The sequence below is a fragment of the Loxodonta africana genome, chromosome 8 (genome assembly GCF_030014295.1).
Source record: "Loxodonta africana isolate mLoxAfr1 chromosome 8, mLoxAfr1.hap2, whole genome shotgun sequence".
In the NCBI taxonomy this organism is placed as follows: domain Eukaryota; kingdom Metazoa; phylum Chordata; class Mammalia; order Proboscidea; family Elephantidae; genus Loxodonta; species Loxodonta africana.
In genome coordinates, this window is record NC_087349.1 from 112,154,099 (window position 1) to 112,173,560 (window position 19,462).

At 43.9% G+C, this 19,462-nt stretch overlaps 1 protein-coding gene across 3 annotated transcripts in view; it reads left to right on the forward strand.

The window, feature by feature from the left end:
* GRB10 (growth factor receptor bound protein 10) overlaps positions 1 to 19,462 on the forward strand; it is a 290,717-nt gene that overhangs the window by 38,052 nt on the left and 233,203 nt on the right. The window contains exon 2 of one of the 3 annotated variants that reach the window (XM_010587143.3): positions 15,830 to 15,985. The exons of 1 other annotated variant lie outside the window; for it this stretch is intronic. The gene's annotated coding sequence lies outside the window, so the exon portion shown is untranslated. Of the gene's footprint in view, positions 1 to 15,505; positions 15,986 to 19,462 lie in introns of those variants that run through there. One more of the 3 variants, XM_064290209.1, reaches the window with a different exon arrangement.

The window sequence follows — 19,462 nt, forward strand, 5'->3', positions numbered from 1 at the left end:
CCTGGACAGGAGCTGCTTCTGTACTGAGCTCCTCCGGTTAGTAGAGCTGGCAAATTATCTTTTCTCCTGATGGCAAATCCATTCCGTCTCCAAGGCCGGGACGATGTGGCTCTATAGAGGTGCTCAACAGGGTCTGTCTCAGGCCCAGGGTAATCAGCCGCTGAAGCCGGCTGGGAGGGGCGTGGGGGGCACGGTAAAATATACACAAGTACTTAGCTTTTGCCGAGAGCGTTGTTCTTCTCTGGTTCTGGAGATGTGAGTAGGCTGTGTGGCTGGCTGCTTCTCCCCTAGGAAACTGTGGCCGAAAGCTAGTACCTGCCTGCTGCCACCATTCCCGTGAATGGTGCCCGATGGCTCCCTGTGGTTCAGGTCCGGTAACTCCTCTCCACTTCTGAACCGTCTCTTCCTCCCTCTGCTCCTCAGTTCTTTTTCTAAGCTTGCCTTTCATGTTCAGTGCTCCTAACTACCAGGACTTTTTAATGGCTGCCTAGCATTGGTGGTTCGGTGGTAGACTTCTGTCATTCAGGAGACTGGGGTTTGATTTCCGGCCAGTGCACCTCCATGTGTAGCCACCATCCGCCTGTCACTGGAGGCTGGGGTGTTGCTATGATGCTGAACTTGGCTCGGTGGTGCTTCCAGACTAATTTGGGTTAGGAATAAAGGACTGGTGATCTGCTTCTGAAAATCAGCCATTGAAAACCCAGACTCGGTCTCCAACTGATCATGGGGATGGCGTAAGACCAGGCCACGTCGAGTATGTTGTGCATGGGGTTACTGTGGCTGGGGGCTGACTTGGTAGCAAGTGACAGCGATATTCCAGAGAGTTGTGCTGTGATGTATTTAACTACTAGTCTCCAGTTGGGAACATTTTCTCACTGGTTTAAAAGCTTTGAACTTCGGGCCTCTGTGCTGAGAGGTAGGGTCCCTGGCCACAGAGCTGTTTCTTAGTGGGACATCAGATCCAGAATGATTAGGCAGGAGAGAAAACAGCAACAATACACCTGCATCATATTCTAAAGAAAAAGAGACAAAGGGCTAGGCTACAGAGCCACAGTGGAGCCGGGGTATGGACTTATAAAGGAGTGGCTGTGGAAGGCTTCCATCTCCAGGAAAGTCACACATAAGAGGAGACAGCTGAAGGTGGATAGAGGTTGCAGGATAGGATGTTTGGTACGAATTCCAGGTAGAGGGACTGAACGTGCAAATGCTGTGAGGGAGGGAGTGTTTGAATCCCCTGAGAATACCCAGTGAGTGGGGCAGGTGGTAGGGTGGCGGTCCAAGGAAGCTTGGAGAGGAGGCAGCAGATTCTTTTATTATACTCTATGTACTCAGTGTGCCAATTCCTGGACCCATAAACCAGTAGGCTCACTTTCTTTTGGGATTTCCAAATGGGGTTGTATTGCATTTCGAGTAGTTGGGGAAAGGGGTACGTTCCCTGGAAACTCTACGGGGCGGTTCTACTCTGTCCTGTAGGGCCGCTATGAGTCAGAATCGACTCGACGGCAGTGAGTTGGGTGGATGGGGAAAGGCGTGACAGACCCACAGCTTGAAGGCTTCTCAGAATTCTTAGGAGATGGTTTTTCTATGTTTGGGTCTTCTTTCAGGCTCTTGACTCAGAGATTTTAGTTATCTCCAAAGGATATTTTATATATTTCTCAAGTGTTTTGTTTTAGTTGTTTCTGTGAATCAAGCCATACTTGCCATTATACTTTCTAAATGGTTTAGTGCTGGTGTGCAGAAAAGCAGGGGTGTGTGGGGGGTTGCTCTGTTATCAGCCACCTTATCAAATGTTTGAATTGATTCTTATTATTTTTCAGTTAATTGTCCTGCGTTTCTAGAAAAGGGAATATTATATCATCTGTAAATGATTTTTTTTTATCTTTTCTAGTCAACATTTTATTTTATTTTTTTCTTATCTGTTGGTTAGAATTTGAATAACAATTATGGATAAAATTGTCATGGTGGGCTTCCTGGCCCAAATTTTAATTTTTTTTTTTAATGTATATGATTTTATTTATTTTATTGTTGAAAATATACACAGCAAAACATATACCAATTCAGCAGTTTCTACAATGTACCATTTGGTGACATTGATTACATTCTTCGAGTTTTATAATCATTCTCACCCTCCTTGTCTGAGTTGTTCCTCCCCTATTCACATAAATTTACTGCCCCCTAAAGTTCCTATCTAATCTTTTGAGTTGGTGTTGTCAGTTTGATCCCAAAAAGATAGTTTCTTCAACGAGCATAATGCTCAAGGCAGACCTTTTTTTACTAGTTAAGCTAAACTATTGTTTGGTTTTAAGAAGACTTCAGGGGATATTTTTGGTTTAAGGTTTATAAGATTATCTCTGGGCAGTAGTTTGTAGTTTCAGGGGTTCATCCTACTTTAATGGCTCAGGAAGTCTGGAGTCTGTGAGATTTGGACTTCTATTCTGCATTTTCACCCTTTTGATCAGAATTCTTCTGTGGAATGTTTGATCAAAATGTTCAGCAATGGTAGCCAGACACCATCCAGTTCTTCTGGTCTCATGGCAAGGGAGGCAGTTGTTCATGGTGGCCATTTGCCACACATCCATATCCTCCTCCTATTCCTAACTCTCCTTCTTCCTTTGTTGTTCCAGGCTAATACAGACCAATTGTCATGCCCTGGATGGCTGCCTGCAAGCTTTTAAGACCCCAGGCACTACACATCGAACTAGGAGGTAGAACAGAAGCGCTAAACATGTTATTAGGCCACTTAAATGCGATGTCCCATGTGTAAAAATGGCGTGTGGGCAGTGTCTGGCCTCGTCTAACTTCTCCAGAGGGAAGGATAGTGAAGATCAACAGCCCAAGGTTGATTCCTGTGAGGCGGAGGTCAGACGTATCTCCTTTCTCCAACCTTTTTACCAACTCTGATGTTAGCTGTCTCACCCATGGTACTCTCTACTTCTCTGATGGGTTCAATAATTCACAGAACTCACAGACGATACTCATGATTGTGTGGTTTATTGGGGAAGTAACAGTTTACAGTTCAGGTTCAGGAACATTCAGGATACAGTCTTCCATAAGGACAGCCTTTTCTCAGTCATACTTGCAGGCACACCTCTCTCTGGCCCCTCAGCCTCTTGGCCCATTGGTCTGGCCTCTGCCCTGCTCCGACAAGTGTTACAGAGCTCTTCAGCTCTGCTCATAAGTGCTGGGAGGCACCCCACTCTGCCAGCAAGCCTCGTGCCCAAAGGCACTCAGCTCAAGTGGCAGACAGTAGCTCCACTAATTGCTCTAGAAGCATCCTGCTCTGCCAGCAAGCCTCCTGCCTGAAGGCGCTCAGCTTTCTTCCTCCACGGGCAGGGAGGCCCTACTGCAGCTGTCGCACACTCGTCTTCTGATTCCTGCTGTCTCTCGCTGACTTCGTGTTACAGCTCCTTTCTCTGACTCCTGGATGTAGAAGGTTCTCGGCACAGCGATTCTGGTTCCACTCCTGGCTCTTCTTTCTTGATAGTATAGCGACCCTCCCTTTCTGCGTCTGGGATGGCTCATTTTAAGCCTAGCAGGACGGCAAAACTGACCAATCCGCTCGTTAGGGTTCCATGCACCTTGCTTCTATGGTTCTACTACCACAAGGGTGCAGTGCACCTTATTTACATTATTAGCAAGCTGTCCCATCCTCTTGGTGGGCCACAAGCACCTCATTTGCATAGTCTCACCCAGTCATTTGGTGGGAGTTGCAAAAACTATGGCTAGAAAGGCCGTTTTAATTAATTCACTGCACTGCAACTATGAAACCATGACGCTAAAACTTCCCGACTAAGAAACCAAATCCCATGAGCTTTTTGATTTTACGATTATACATAAGCAGCCTCAGCAATTACTCTTTTTTTGGTCGTTGTTGTAAATATATGTATCACAGAACTTTTGCCAATTCAACGTTTTACAGGTGTGTACAACTTATTGACAGCAATTACAATAATTGGCTGTGCAACCCTGCCCTTAATCAACTCAGTATTTCTGTCGCTGTTAACTCTCCCCTCCCCCTCCCTCCTGCTCCTGTAACCACTAATACTAATAGGGATGTTATTACTGCTTCTTCATTATGTATACTGCTTGCTCTAAGTTTCTGATAGATACCTTTTATCAGATTAAAGGAGTTCCAAAAGTTTTCGTTAACTTTATACTTCATCACTAAAATCTCTAATACTGGCAAGCATGGGATTTTTTTCCCCCTTTTATCCTCTATGCTATTAATTCTAGGCTTTTACTTTTGGCTACTTCTTCTCTTTAAAAAACAAAATACCAAAGAGTAATTAAAAGATTGAAAATGAAGTGAAGTCTTACAGATAACTGCGAACTTTTCTATTCTTATCATACAAGTGATACTTTATCTACAAAATCAAAATGTAGGCAGCATGGATTCAAACCTAAATTGATTTGAATCTTGGTGCTGCCGTCTATTAGCTGTATGACCTTAGCAGTTACTTAATTGTTTCTCAGCCTTATTTTTTTTTCAAGTGTACTACGGGGATAATAATCTCTCCGCAAAGGAATGGTAATAGTTGTTCTTAATTAAGAACAGCTAATATTTGCGTGTTTTATTATGTGTCCTGCATGCGCTTACTCCTTATAACGTAATCTTCAGAAAACCGTCCTATGAGAGACTTGCAAAGCATGTGGTAGGATGTCTGACATAGGTTGTTGGTAAGTGGTGGCTGTCCTTACCATCACTGTGGTCATCCTCATTACCATCATCATCCTGGGCAGCTTCATCTGGAGAGTCAGGAGGGTCAGAAGCACAGGTTCCACTTCTACTGATCTCTTATGCAAAGGAGGGTGGAGGAGCGACAACAGGTACACATTCCCGTATTAGTGTAGTTAATAAAATGCTTCTACTGGTAAATATCAGGATTCCTATTTGCAAATTGAACTCTTTCTGATGAATTGTAGTATCCAGCTTTGTGCCAGTACCACACCAGTTTAATTGCCTTTGCTTTATAATACATTATACTATGTAATAAGGGAGTAATTCTCCCTTGTCGCTGGTAGTTACCGTCCAGTTGATTCCGGCTCATGGGGACCCTATGTGTGTAGAGTGGAACTGCGCTCCATAGGATTGCTAAGGCTGTGACCTTAAGGAAGCAGATCATCAGACCTGTCTTCCGAGGTGCCTATACGTAGGTCCAAACCACCAGCCTTTTGGCTAGTAGTCATGTGTTCAACCTTTGTGTCACCCAGGGATTCTAGGTTGGTCTTAACTATTTATCTTGTTTTGTTTTTTTTCAGAATCAGAGTCCCTGGGTGGTAAAAATGGTTAAGGGCCTGGCTACTAACAGAAAGGCTGGTGGTTCAAACCAAGAAGCTCCTCAGGAGGAAGGTCTGGCGGCCTTACTTCTGTGAGGTCACAGCCACTGAAAACCCTATGGAGCATAGTTCTACTCAGAAACGTGGGGGGTCACCATGAGTCAGAGTCAACTTGATGGCAACTGTTTTTTTTGTTTGTTTGTTTAAATTGTTCCAAGAAAAATTCTCATTGAATTTAGATAGGTAAGCATTACATTTATAAAATTAATTTTAGTGTTTAAATGAATTCATTTTTAAGAGAAGTGACATCTTAATGATGTTAAACCTTCCTGTGTAGAAGCAGAGCATGTTTCTATTTATTCAGGTCTCCTTTTGTGTGTCTCAAGTAAATATTGTGGTATTTATAGCTTATATAGGGTTATTGGTAGGACTGAGGAGCTCTGGAAACCCTAATGGCATAGTGGTTAAGAATTTGGCTGCTAACCAAAAGGTCAGCAGATCGAATCCACCAGGCTGTCCTTGGAAACCCTGTGGGGCAGTTCTGCTCTGTCCTGTAGGATCGCTGTGAGTTGGAATCGACTTGATGGCAACAGGTTTGATTGTTTTGGTGGTGCAGTGGTCAAATACTTGGCTGCTAACGAAAAGGACGGTATTTCAAACCCACCAGCGGCTCTGTGGGAGAAAAGACCTGGCCATCTGCCTCCACGAAGATTTCAGCCAAGAAATATGGAAGACAGCTTCCTGGCCAACTGATTGGAAGAGATCCATATTTATGCCTATTCCCAAGAAAGGTGATCCAACCGAACACGGAGATTATAGAACAATATCATTAATATCACACACAAGCAAAATTTTGCTGAAGATCATTCAAAAATGGCTGCAGCAGTTTATCAACAGGAAACTGCCAGAAATTCAGGCTGCTTTCAGAAGAGGACGTGGAACTAGGAATATCATTGCTGATGTTAGATGGATCCTGGCTGAAAGCAGAGAATACCAGAAGGATGTTTACCTGTGTTTTATTGACTATGCAAAGGCATTTGACTGTGTGAATCATAACAAATTATGGATAACATTGCGAAGAATGGGAATTCCAGAACATTGTGCTCGTGAGGAACCTTTACATAGATCAAGAGGCAGTTGTTTGGACAGAACAAGGGGATACTGATTGGTTTAAAGTCAGGAAAGGTGTCTGGCATGGTTGTATTCTTTCACCATACCTATTCAATCTGTATGCTGAGCAAATAATCCGAGAAGCTGGACTATATGAAGAAGAACGGGGCATCAGGATTGGAGGAAGACTCATTAACAACCTGTGTTATGCAGATAACACAACCTTGCTTGCTGAAACTGAAGAGGACTTGAAGCACTTACTAATGAAGATCAAAGACCACAGCCTTCAGTATGGATTACACCTCAACATAAAGAAAACAAAAATCCTCACAGCTGGACCAATGAGCAACATCATGATCAATGGAGAAAAGATTGAAGTTGTCAAGGTTTTCATTTTACTTGGATCCACAATCAACAGCAGTGGAAGCAGCAGTCAAGAAATCAAAAGACGCATTGCATTGGGTAAATCTGCTGCAAAGGACGTCTTTAAAGTGTTGAAGAGCAAAGATGTCACCTTGAGGTCTAAGGTGCTCCTGACCCAAGCCATGGCATTTTTAATCGTATCATATGCATTTGAAAGCTGGACAATGAATAAGGAAAACCGAAGAAGAGCTGACTCCTTTGAATTGTGGTGTTGGCGAAGAATATAAAATATACCATGGACTGCCAAAAGAACGAACAAATCTGTCTTAGAAAAAATACAACCAGGATGCTCCTTAGAGGCAAGAATGGCGAGACTGTGTCTTACATACTTTGGACATGTTGTCAGGAGGGATGAGTCCCTGAAGAAGGACATCAAGCTTGGCAGAGTACAGGGTCAGGAGAAAAGAGGAAGACCCTCAACGAGGTGGATTGACACAGTGGCTGCAATAACAAGCTCAAGCATAACAATGATTGTGAGGATGGCTCAGGACCGGGCAGTGTTTCGTTCTGTCGTGCATAGGGTCGCTGGTCGCTACGAGTTAGAGCCGACTTGATGGCATCTAAGAACAACAGCAACAAACCCTACAGGGCAGTTCTATTGTGTCTGTAGGGGCGCTATGAGTTGGAATCGACTTGAGGCATACAACTACATCTGTAGGATTAATGTCTCTAGGTGGCGCAGACCATTTGCACTTGACTGCTAAAGATTGGTGGCACCATGGAGGAAAGATTTGGTGATCTGTTTCCATAAAGATTACAGCTAAGAAAACGTTATGGACCAGCTCTATTCTGTAGTATATGGTGTTGTCATGAGTCAGAATTGACTCTATGGCATCGGGGTTTTTAAAAATTTTTTTAATTGTTAGGACTAAACTAAAATACCCTATTGTGAGTGGCTCAGTTGTGGTCAGTTATTGTGTCTGTGCATGTGTGTGTGTGTACTTAACCTGTTCCTCACTGCTTTGTTGACTTTTCACTAGTTTCAGAGAGAAGTGTTTTGCCTCTTTTAAGTAAAGTAGGTAGTTCCTTCATCTTGTTGCATTTCTGGTTTGTATGGCGTTGGTCCAGTTCTCCTTGGTTTACCCGTCTTTGAGCTTGCTTGGCTGGTGATGCCTGGAAGCCCCAAGGTGAGGATTGTAAAGATTGTTTGTTGTTCTGCTTGACCCTGGAATTGAGAGCCAGTGGGATCTGGACCCATTTATAAATTTGGATCAGGTTTGCTGGTTTAAGTGATGGCAACCAGTTGTCTCTGATGTAAGCTTTGGGTTCCCATGTCCACTCTTGCATCTCTGGAGCTCTCTTGGTGTCTGGTGGGTGGACCAGTAGTGCACTTAGCCTGTGGTGGACTGAGGAGAGAGGCCTTACTGGGATTGGGCCAGATGAATGTTATTTTCAGTCCTGAATTGTTGCTGAACAGTTTTTCTCTGTGTATGAAGATTTGAATGTGTGGTGTTGCCATTTAGGTATCAGTGGTCCTATGTTCTGACTTCCTTCTGCTGCCATATTCCTTTGTTCTTGTATTATATTTTCTTTACCAGGAACGTAGCTGCTAGAGTTGTATGTCCTGTCTTAAGGTTTCTTAAGGTGCACCTGATAAAAGTGATGTGAAGTGTGGTGTTCCATATTGAATTTTTTATTGCTTTTTTTCTTTGACTTCTGGCAATATAGCATTCTGACTTCTTACAATTTCTAAAAATTCGCTTGTCCTTCAGTTTCAGTTTCTTAACATTTTTTTCTGTCTGCCTTTAATGTGCCTTCTCACTCTGAGAACACAGTAAGTAGCCTCTGGTATCAGTACATAATTGAATTTAATTTTGTTAATTAAAAGTGTCCTGCCCCATTTTGGGAAAGCTTAAGTGTCATTCTGAAGGAGCCCCAGTGGCACAGTGGTTGAAATGCTCAGCTGCTAACTGAAATGTCAGTGCTTTGAACCCACCAGCTACTCATCTGGAGAAAAATGTGGCAGTTTGCTTCCGTAAAGATTTAAGGCCTTGGAAACCCAGTGGGGCAGTTCTATTCTGCCTTGTAGTATTGCTGTAAGTCGGAATCAACTCACTGAAAATGGGTTTGGTTTGTTTTTTTTGGGTTTAGGTGTCATTCTAGGCCTGCGTGGGTAATCGGATTGAATATCCTGTTGGGATTTGTTGAGTGTCTAAATAGTCAGTGTTATTGCTGTAAATATTTAATGTCAGAAAGCTAAACAGAAGGAAAACTTTATAGTGGCTCCGGGATTTGGGGAGATATCAAAGATACCAAGCTGGAATGAAGAGGCCCTTTGTTTCTAGAAATATTTTGGAAGTAAATCAGGACATTATTTTTCCCCAAATTAGTATATTCTTTACAATCTCAAGTTTCTGGTGTGTCTTGACTGCAAGGCTCCATGAGAAATGCCATTTGCCTGACAGGCTAGTAGCCCTGAGTGAGTTCCACTCTGACTATGGATGTGAGCAGTTTTCCATCAGCATGTGAAGCATGTTGTCTGTGCAAGAAGGGGTCTGTGCTGCTGGGCATGGGGAATGGATAGGGCCATTGTTAACAATGCTAAGAGGTTGTTTTTGCCACAGGTTCCCTCCTGTCTGTTAATCAGTCCTGAGATAATTAAGGAGATATTGTATTTTAGTAACTCTTTCTAGTTTATCATGTTCAAAAATCGTACTGTCTTTCCTTGGTCCACTGTGAAGTTGAATCTAAATTTTCTTTAAACTCAATGAAAATAGTTGAAGTGCTGACTAGCTAACAGGACAGCTCTGTTTTATTGTACTTTAAGTATGGATTGATTTATTGTACACATGGCGAAGAACAGACCTCCCAGTGTATGTTTTAAACTTGAAGGCATATGCCTGAAAGATGCGTGTGGAAGTGGTAACAGGGCATTCAGGTTGGTAACCAGGAAAAGATTTGCGTTTTTGGAGGAGATGGGATCTGCAGGTTTAAGCTGTGGTTACGGTGACCGGAAGTTCATTTTTCAACGTTCTGACCCATTGTCATTTCAATGACCCTCATACTTGTTTGCCCACGGACCTTGATTTTGTTTTGTTTTTTTTAAATGTCAGTTTATTGTTGTGTGTTGACGAATCGATTCTGGGTTTTAGTGACCCTATAGTTTTTTTTATAGGATAGAGTAGAACTGCCCTGTAGGGTTTCCAAGGCTGTAATCTTTACCAGAACAGGTCACCAGCTCATTTTCTCCTGCAGAGTAGCTGCTAACTGGCTTTGCGATTAGCAGCCAAGCTCTTAACCACTGTGTCACCGGGCTCCTTAATTGTCAATTTAGCTACTAGAATTTAAAATATTCTACTTGACACAATCATTAACAGTACATTTCAAATTTGCAAATTCTTTGAAGGGGCTGAAGCAGGTTTTTGTTTTTTTTTTTAATTTTTATTGTGCTTTAAGTGAAAGTTTACAAATCAAGTCAGTCTGTCATACAAAACCTTATATAGTTCCTCTCCCCCTAATGAGACAGCACATTCCTTCTCTCCACCCTGTGTTTCAGTGCCCATTCAGCCAGCTTCTGTCCCCTCAGCCCTCACATCTCCCCTCCAGACAGGAGCTGCCCAGATAGTCTCATGTGTCTACTTGATCCAAGAAGCCCACTCCTCACCAGTATCATTTTCTGTCTTATAGCCCAGTCTAATCCCTGTCTGAAGAGTTGGCTTCGAGAATTGTTCCTGTCTTAGGCTGACAGAAGGTCTGGGGACTATGACCTTTGGGGTCCCTCTGGTCTTAGTCAGACCATTAAGTCTGGTCTTTTTACCAGCATTTGGTGTCTGCATCCCACTGCTCTCCTGGTTCTTCAAGGATTCTCTGTTACGCTCTCTGTCAGGGCAGGAAAGCAGGCATCTTTAATGTCTTTGCAAGTTACAGGTAATGTTCAGCTTTGAGCCGTCAAATAATCATGAATTATGCATGTACCCATTTGGTCATAAAAAAAGTCAACATCTCCTTGAAATGTCAGCAAGCCTTACAGCTTGCAGTTAGCTGGTGTGTTTTGCATCCAACGCCGGGGGAGCTGCTTGGCAAGTAGTAGTTCCTGCAAACTAGTATTTGTTTAATGTTCACTGTATGTTGGGTTCTGTCCTTTGCCTTCACGTGCGTGTTCGTGTTTAATATTCATAAACACCCTCAGAGGGAGATACTACTTTATTTTATAGCAGGGGAAACCGAGGCTCAGTGAATCCATTAATCTGCTTGGAGATCACTAGGTATGTCTGCTGGTGTCAGGATGTGAACCGGGGCTCTGTGATTGCCAAGCCTGAGCTCTGAGCCTGTGTGCCCAGCAGGATCCCTCTGATGTAGCCATGTTCATATTTGGCGGGTACCACACATTTTTGTCTAAGTTATAATCCCCTGATGTCTTTGAGGTCAGGTGAGAGGTGGTTCCAGGTTTTATTTTCACTGCTTAATAATTAGGAAAATTTAATTTATAAGTATGTTATTGAGTTATTTGTTCTATCCCTGACAGCTCCCTATATTGCAAGCAGTAGGCCAGATCAAGCATAGTAACACTTGGCAGTATTTTTCCACCTATGACCAATGAAACAAGTGTTGTTGTTGTTCTTGTTAGGTGCCACCGAGTCAGTTCCGACTCATAGCGACCCTGTGTACAACAGAACGAAACACTGCCCGGTCCTGCACCATCCTTACGATCGTTGTTATGCTTGAGCTTATTGTTGCAGCCACTGTGCCAATCCACCTCGTTGAGGGTCTTCCTTTTTTCCGCTGACCCTGTACTCTGCCAAGCATGATGTCCTTCTCCAGGGACTGATCCCTCCTGACAACATGTCCAAAGTATGTAAGACACAGTCTCACCATCCTTGCCTCTAAGGAGCATTCTGGCTGCACTTCTTCCAAGACAGATTTGTCACCAACACCACAATTCAAAGGAGTCAGCTCTTCTTCAGTTTTCCTTCTTCATTGTCCAGCTTTCACATGCATATGATGCGATTGAAAATACCATGGCTTGGGTCAGGCGCACCTTAGTCTTCAAGGTGACATCTTTGCTTTCCAACACTTTAAAGAGGTCCTTTGCAGCAGATTTACCCAATGCAATGCGTCTTTTGATTTCTTGACTGCTGCTTGCATGGCTGTTGATTGTGGATCCAAGTAAAATGAAAACCTTGACAACTTCAATCTTTTCTCCATTTATCATAATGTTGCTCATTGGTCCAGTTGTGAAGATTTTTGTTTTCTTTATGTTGAGGTGTAATCCATACTGAAGGCTGTGGTCTTTGATCTTCATCAGTAAGTGCTTCAAGTCCTCTTCAGTTTCAGCAAGCAAGGTTGTGTCATCTGCATAACGCAGGTTGTTTATGAGTCTTCCTCCAACCCTGATGCCCCTTCTTCATATAGTCCAGCTTCTCGGATTATTTGCTTAGCATACAGGTTAAATAGGTATGGTGAAAGAACACAACCCTGCCGCACACCTTTCCTGACTTTAAGTGAATCAGTATCCCCTTGTTCTGTCCCACAACTGCCTCTTGATCTATGTAAAGGTTCCTCATGAGCACAATTAAGTGTTCTGAAACTCCCATTCTTCCCAGTGTTAGCCATAGTTTGTTATGATCCACACAGTCAAATGCCTTTGCATAGTCAATAGAACACAGGTAAACATCCTTCTGGTATTCTCTGCTTTCAGCCAGGATCCATCTGACATGAGCAATGATATCCCTGGTTCCATGTCCTCTTCTGAAAGCAGCCTGAATTTCTGGCAGTTCCCTGTTGATAAACTGCTGCAGCCATTTTTGAATGATCTTCAGCAGAATTTTGCTTGCATGTGATATTAATGATATTGTTCTATAATTTCCACATTCAGTTGGATCACCTTTCTTGGGAATAGGCATAAATATGGATCTCTTCCAATCAGTTGGCCAGGAAGCTATCTTCCATATTTCTTGGCATAGACGAGTGAGCATCTCCAGCGCTGCATCTGTTAGTTGAAACATCTCAATTGATATTCCATCAATTCCTGGAGCCTTGTTTTTCGCCAGTGCCTTCAGAGCAGCTTGGACTTCTTCCTTCAGTACCATCGGTTCCTGATCATATGCCACCTCTTGAAATGGTTGAACATCAACTAATTCTTTTTGGTATATTGACTCTGTGTATTCCTTCCATCTTCTTTTGATGCTTCCTGCATCATTTAATATTTTCCCCATGGAATCCTTCACTATTGCAACTCGAGGCTTGAATTTTTTCTTCAGTTTTTTCAGCTTGAGAAACGCCGAGCGTGTTCTTCCCTTTTGGTTTTCCATCTCCAGCTCTTTGCACATGTCATTATACTACTTTATTTTGTCTTCTCGAGAGGCCCTTTGAAATCTTCTGTTCAGTTCTTTTACTTATCAATTATTCCCTTTGCTTTAGCTGCTCGACGCTCAAGAGCAAGTTTCAGAGTCTCCTCTGACATCCATCTTGGTCTTTTCTTTCTTTCCTGTCTTTTCAGTGACCTCTTGCTTTCTTCATGGATGATGTCCTTTCACAACTCATCTGGTCTTTGGTCACTAGTGTTCAATGCGTCAAATCTATTCTTGAGATGGTCTCTAAATTCAGGTGCGATATACTCAAGGTCATATTTTGGCTCTCGTGGACTTGCTCTGATTTTCTTCAGTTTCAGCTTGAACTTGCATATGAGCAATATGATCTGTTCCACAGTCGGCCCCTGGGCTTGTTCTGACTGATGATATTGAGGTTTTCCATCGTCTTTTTCCACAGATGTAGTCAATTTGATTTGTGTGTTCCATCTGGCGAGGTCCATGTGTACAGTCGCCGTTTATGTTGGTGAAAGAAGGTATTTGCAATGAAGAAGTGGTTGGTCTTGCAAAATTCTATCATTCGATCACCAGCACTGTTTCTATCACCAGGGCCATATTTTCCAACTACTGATCCTTCTTCTTTGTTTCCAACTTTTGCATTCCAATCGCCAGTAATTATCAATGCATCTTGATTGCATGTTTGATCCATTTCAGACTGCAGCAGCAGATAAAAATCTTCTATTCATCTTTGGCCCTAGTGGTTGGTGCATAAATTTGAATAATAGTCGTATTAACTGGTCTTCCTTGTAGGGGTATGGATATTATCCTATCACTGACAGCGTCGTACTTCAGGATTGATCTTGAAATGTTCTTTTTGACGATGAATGCAACACCATTCCTCTTCGAGTTGTCATTGCCAGCATAGTAGACTGTATGATTATCCGATTCAAAATGGTCAGTACCAGTCCATTTCAGCTCACTAATGCCTAGGATATTGATGTTTATGCATTCCATTTCATTTTTGACAATTTCCAATTTTCCTAGATTCATACTTTGTATATTCCAGGTTCCGATTATTAATGGATGTTTGCAGCTGTTTCTTCTCATTTTGAGTCGTGCTACATCAGCAAATGAAGATCCTGAAAGCTTTACTCCATCCACGTCACTAAGGTCGACTCTACTTTGAGGGTGCAGCTCTTCCCCGGTCATCTTTTGAGTGCCTTCCAACCTGGGGGGCTCATCTTCCAGCACTTTATCAGACAATGTTCCTCTGCTATTCATAAGGTTTTCACTGGCTAATGCTTTTCAGAAGTAGACTGCCAGGTCCTTCTTCCTAGTCTGTCTCAGTCTGGAAGCTCAGCTGAAACCTGTCCTCCATGTGTGACCCTGCTGGTATCTGAATACCAGTGGCATAGCTTCCAGCATCACAGCAACACACAAGCCCCGACAGTAAGACAAACTGACAGACACGTGGGGGGAAACAATTGTAATGCCTTTTATTTATTGAGGAACCCTGGTGGTGTAGTGGTTAAGAGCTATGGCTGCTAACCAAAAGGTCAGCAGTTCCAATTAACTAGGTGCTCCGTGGAAACCGTATGGGGCAGCTCTGCTCTGTCCTTTAGGGTCACTATGAGTCGGAATGGACTCGATGGCAATGGGTTTGGTTTTTTTTTTTTTTGGCTTATTATTTATTGAGCCCTTGATCTATGCTAATCGTCCTACTACATTTTGTGTGTGTGTAATTTACACATATTAAAACTTAATGGTGTTAAAAAAAAAAATCATTTGCCATTGAGTTGACATCCCAGTCATGGCAACCCCATGTGTTGCCGAGTAGAACTATGCTCTGCAGGATTTTCATGGATGTGACCTTTCAGAAGTAGATTGCCAGGACTTTGTTCTTTAGGCACCTCTGGGTGGATTTGATCTGCTGACCTTTAGGTTAGTAGCTGATGGCTTAACCGTTTGCGCCACCTGGGGACGCCTTTAATGACATTACAGTGAGGCTTGTTAAAATCCTCAGTGAGGTGGGGTTTATCCCCATTTCCCTGCTGAGGAACCAGGGTCAGAGAAGACTAGCCAGCCATCCAGTTAGCTGAAGCTCTTCCAGGGTAGGCCGTGGTCTTGAGCACATTCTATTCTCTGCACCTAAAATGGTGCCTTGAGCCCCTTTCACAGTTGAGTTTGCACTCCACTCCAGGCCTGTCTGATTCTGCACATCTCCCTTAGAACAGAGTGGCCCATGAGAACACCGCTGTCATCTGCCAGGCCGAGCGAGCTTTTGTTGAGAACAGGGCCCATGTGGCTAGTGCCTGGTGTTGAGATGGAGTGTGAAGTGTCGTCGGATTTGAGAGAGGAGGTCCCTGCAGGGTAACCCTGCTGGGGTCTTGGGTGGGGTACGGGCTTTGATCCGGGCTGGAGCAGGGATTATAGGAAAACTTTGTCTTGCAAGAGGAAAGGGGATGTGGGGAGGAGGGAACACATGCTCGCTGCGGGTGGTGTACTGGAAACGAGGGCATCCTTCTGCTCCTCTGGTCTCTTTTTTTTGACGTTCGTCCCTGCGGTCAGTTGACATGACAGTTGGAGCCTATTTCTTGACTGCAACTTCTTCCTAGCTGTAGTCTTCCCCGAGGCTTTTAAATTACCTCTTTGGAAAAAAACCCAAAAACTCTTATGCCTGTTTTTAAAATTTTAGTGAAGGGTACAGAACATAAGATTTATGTTTGTACAGGTTGAATACGATTCCAGTGATGGCTTCTTTGATTTTTCAGCTTTGCAGTTGACCAAGATGCTGAGCAGGAGGAGGGAACAGGAAGGAGAGGCTTCTCTGTAATTGGCAGCCTGGTTCTCACTTGAGTCCTCTCAGTCAAGCCTGGGTGGGCCACCTGTTACCGAGAAAGAAACCTCTCAGAGCAAACTCTTGTCAGGTAAGTTAGGCTTACACCGGTAATGCTTTTCTTTGCAAGGGAGTGGTCTGTGAAATGTGGGCTAAGGTGAGATGGGTAAACACATGTCCTCAGAGTCATCAGGTAGATCCTTTGTTCTGTTTCCAGGGGGAGTCTTCCTGCCCCTTTCTGTTTCCTCCCTCTCTCCTTTGCTGCTCTTTTGAGGAACGTTATGCTGTTAGATATGGATGGAGAGCCTAGGCTGTGCTTGAGTCGGCTTCTGCAGACCCCTCCATGTGGGTGGGCTGCTTACCTTCCTGGGGCTCCCCACTTTTTGGTGACATGGGGATGGTAATGCCTGCCTTCCAGGTAAATGCTTGTCAAAATGTAATAAGCTCTTAAAAGTTGATAGCTGTGATTTTTGAAAGTGGACTAGAATAGAATGGGAGAGCGGGGCTTGACTTAGGCCTTGTAGACTAACATGGCATGTGCCAGTCTGCTCCTGTCTTTCACTGAGATAAAGGGGTACACAGAAATAAAGAGGGTCCAGGGGTTAGATGTTGGCGCTTCCTCCTCTCAGTGCTTCAGACTGAGGCCGCCTTTTCTCTTTCACCCTGTAGGCTGTGTGTAGTGGATCAGAGAGAGTAGCTGGTGATGCCAGCCAGGGCTGCAAGCAGAGAGTCGAGGCAGGTGTGGTCACCCCACAAACATGCCTGTTGGAGCATTGGCCCACAGAGTCGGGGCTGGGTATTGAATGTGAAACCCTGGCCAAAGCGTAGAAGGGAAGGTGGAGGATTGGGTTCCTCCCAGTCCACTGTCGTTGGTACTTCTCTGTAGGGCTCCCTTTTCATCTTACCTCTTTTTCTTTTTTTGCATTTGTCTTCTTAGGCCCACCCCTACTTTTTTTTGTCCTCTTTGATTGTTCTTTGGGTGGTGCAAATGTTTAATGTGCTCGGCTGCTGGCGGAAAGGTTAGAGGGTCAAGTCCACCCCAGAAGCACCTTTGAAGAAATGCCTGGCAATCTAGTTTTGAAAAATTAGCAATGAAAACCCTATGAAACGCAATTCTACTCTAACACACATGGGGGTCCTCATGAATTGGAGTTGACTCGATGGCAACTTGTTACTGGTTTTCACTGTCTTTGAATTTTTCCTTCCTCGTCCATTGTGCAGAACAGAAGGATTTTACTTGTCATGTTTATTGGATTCATTCAGCAAACATATACTGAGCATTATTACCCTTGTGGTAGATGCTGCTAACATTGGACGTTTCCTCTTCTAAATTAAAAAATTGCACCTGTGGAAGGGTTTGCATTTCTCTCTGGATAGCTAACATGAAAGTTCATTTTTTTCAGGGGTATGATTTTTTTTTTTTCCCTGTGAGTCAGTGACCTATAGTAGAGAGAACTTCTCCCTGTGTGGGGCTAGAAGCAGTAGCTGCAGGTTCTTGTTGGCTCTGCTCTAGTCACATGGAGGGAGGCTCACTTCTGATGAACCATGACCCCGCCCCCAAACTTCTGCCTTCGTCTTGGGGGGGGCACAGGCTGTACTGTCGGGAGGACTATTTTTGTGGTCCTTCCTCACTTTCTCTCACAGTGTAGATGAATGGAGGTAATAGGAGTGCTCTATCTCTGGGTTTTCACAAAAGATGCAGAAATAAAGTCTAATAGCATTAATTATAGTTATTTGCTCCATGACTGGTTTTAGCATTTCTGAGCGTATTGCTGTTTTTAGTTGCCACCAAGTCAGCTCTGACCCAGGGAGACCTTACGTACAACACAGGGAAACATTGCCGGGTCCACCTCCCAGATGTTTGATACATCTGAGTCCATGACTGTCGCTTTTGTGTCAGTCCATCTCACTGAGGGTTTCCCTTGTCACTTGACCCTCGGCTTTTACCAACCATCATTCCTTTTCTAGCGACTGGTCTTTCCTGATGATGTATCCAAAGTAAGCAAGCCAAAGTCTTGCCATCCTCACTTCTAAAGAGCATTCTCGTATTTCTCTTAAGACTGATTTGTTCAGTCTTCCGGAAGTCCATGGTATAATCAGTATTCTTTAATAACACCACAATTCCAATGTGTCGATTCTTCTGTATTCTGTTTTCATTGCCCAGCTTTTGCATGCATATGAGGTGATTAAAAAGACCAAGCCTTGGGTCAGACGTGCCTTAGTCACCCAAGTGACATCTCTACTTTTTTTTTTTTTTTAACGAGCATAATTCCCACCTTTTCATCTTCTGAGGCCCAGGATGCAGGTCCAAGGCTACAGAGTTCTTGGTCTCACTCCTGCTCTTAGCTGCACATATCAGATGGCCTGTCCTCCCTGAAATGTCAACCAGGCTTGAGTGCTGAAGGAAGGTGATTCAGCGAGTGTGAGCTGCGGGATGATGTTTCATGTTGAGACCCATCCTCCCTGGACCCATGGGCTCCATTGTGTTGCAAGAGATCCTTCCTCTGGAACAAGGAATTCATTATGAGTGATGCTTGGATTTCTTGAGGTTTGGGACTATTTCTGTTTTTGGCAGGCATTTACGGTGTTGAAGAAACACATCTGGAAAAAGCCAAAATAAATTAAAACTCCCTAGGGACGCCTCGACCCAAATCCTGACTCATCTAACCTACCATATAATTCTTGTCTTTTTTCTTTCTGGTCCTTTTATTTGAAGGGAGTTCTCTCAAACACATGAGCCTCTGAATTCCGATAGCCCAATCAGGAAGCTCTTGGCATGGACACAGGTTGAAATGAAATCTGGTTTCACAGTTGATCTCTCTGTTTTGGGCTTGAAATCTAATAGTAGACGGCCGCCTAAGGAGTAGGGGTTGCCCGTGTGGAAGGCAGAGTGTGATGACGGTGCCCCCTCTGTCCTCTGAGGGTGAGGAGCTGGGTCTGCAGCGTTACTGCCCTATTTCAGGAGTTTGATCATAAATGAGTGGGTGTACTGAGTAAGGAGGTGGCCTGCCAGAGATTGCGCCGGGGAAGGAATTTTCAGACTTCTTTAGCCAAGAATCTTTTTTCTCACGCGCTCAGTGTGATGCTCTCACCCATCAAGTGAGTATGGCATCCTCAGCTGGAGCTGGGGGCAGGACAGTGGGGTTGAGGGACCGCCATGCCGTCTTAGGGTTTGTTTGCAAGTGCATGCTCCTGTTTCTTCCCTGTGGTACCCAAACAACCATGACTGTCCTCATGTGTGGCTCTCTGAGGATGATTCTGAGGCACAGAGTTTTAGACTTTTTAAAAGCCAGGTTGTTTTGATTTATTCCGTGGCTACACATTTCACCCTTAAGCTTGGCTACCCAGGTGGCAGAGGGGTGTAAAGACCTGTGGACTCCATGCCTCTGTCATTCCATGGGTGGTCTGGAGTGTGTGTCCTCTCAGAAAGGCAGTGCTGACCCTGTCTGTGGAACTGGGTGGGGTCATGGGACATCCTTGGTGAACCCTGGATTAAAGAGGGGAAATTTAATACCAAGTTAAACTCTGCTAACTAGAATATGTCGCCTAACATGTTTGATTGAAACCC